This window comes from Octodon degus, unplaced genomic scaffold (genome assembly GCF_000260255.1).
Source record: "Octodon degus isolate 3935 unplaced genomic scaffold, OctDeg1.0 scaffold00067, whole genome shotgun sequence".
In the NCBI taxonomy this organism is placed as follows: Eukaryota; Metazoa; Chordata; class Mammalia; order Rodentia; family Octodontidae; genus Octodon; species Octodon degus.
Window position 1 is genome coordinate 10,770,209 of NW_004524643.1, and position 1,501 is coordinate 10,771,709.

Consider the following 1,501-nt stretch of genomic DNA (forward strand, 5'->3'; position numbering starts at 1 on the left):
CGGTTAAATCTCTTCCAGCTAAATTGAAACGAAGCCAAAAAAAGGCAGCGGGAAAGGATATATCTTTGGACATAAAGGTGCAAGCAAAAGGGAAAAGGGGAGCCAAGGGAAAACAGGCTGAAGTGGCTGATCAAGAAACCAGGGAAGGGGCTGGTGAGATGGCTCAGTGGTCTAAAGCACCTACTTAGAACAAGCTTAGCAAAGCACAGGGACTGCCGTTCAATCCCCCAGCAAGCACCACATGCCAGCCAGCCGGAATATTTCTGTCAGCTATTTTGTAAATGCAAGGTTTTTAGTTTCTCTAAAAGCATTTTTAAAAAGGAAGGAATTCCACCTCATCGCATTTTTTAAGTGTAAATGATTTTTTTAGAGGGGAAATCATTCTCTGGTTGCTTAGTTTTTGGTACAAGGAGAAATAGTGGGATGCTGAATGAAGGCAGGCTGTGACCGTCTTGGTGTCAGCTTAACATTCCGTAGGTGGGGTTAGTGTTATATCCTGCAATACAAAGCATACTAAATGGCAGTTTGGAATTACAGTCATGCATTTAACATGGTCAGGATACTTTAAATGATTTCTTTTTTCTTTTTGTATTTTAGTACAGGGGACTACAGGGTCTCACTACACAGGTCAGACTAGTAGTGATTCTCCTTTTTCAGCTTCCTAAACGCTGGGATTACAGGCATGGGCCACCACGCGGAGTCTCAATCTCTGTTTTGATGAGTCCAGGGGTCAGGGGCAGGACCAGGGCCAGCAAGGCTGGCTTGGGATGGAACCTCCGACCCCTGGATCTGCCTAAGTAGGTGCTTTAATCTGCTGAGTTATCTGGCCGAATCTTTATTTTATTTTATTTATTTATTTTGTATTTTAGAGAAGGGTATACAGGGTGTTCAGTGTATCACTACTAGATCTGACTCGTAGTTATCTCCATGTTTATAGCCTCCTAATAGCTGGGATTACAGGCGTGCACCACATCCGTCTATGGCTGGACCTTTTAAATGACTTCTATTCCCATGTTTTTAGTAGAATTGTTTCCTAAAGAAAACTACATCCTAAATGTTGCCCAGTCAGAATCTTGTGCACTCTGTAGCATCTTTGGTTGTGGTAGTCCGGTTTGCCTCATTTTGTTAGTGTGCTGTGAAGGATTAAAAATTTGAGTATGTACAGGGCTATAGGATAAATCCTGAGAGTACTTGGCTGATCTTATCAGATACAAAAGTTACATTTCTTGTTATATAGGTCTTGCTATATTTGGTCTTAACCATCCAGCAGAAAAGTATAAAAATGAGGTATATAAAGTAAAACCATATTAATACGATGAGCTGTAAAAGACTCAAGTTAATAACTTCTGAGGATAACCCACTAATATTATAGATTGCTGGACAGTGTTGGATTGTTTATCTGAATTCAAACACCTTTAGTATTTAGATGCCAATAGAATATTCACCTCGGACAGACAATGAAAAAAGGATACAAAGGTAAGATCATTTTGTATTTATACAT

The 1,501-nt window shown here is 40.1% G+C and overlaps 1 protein-coding gene across 1 annotated transcript in view; it reads left to right on the plus strand.

The window, feature by feature from the left end:
• Ncr3lg1 (natural killer cell cytotoxicity receptor 3 ligand 1) overlaps positions 1-1,501 on the plus strand; it is a 22,722-nt gene that overhangs the window by 6,419 nt on the left and 14,802 nt on the right. The window lies entirely within an intron of this gene.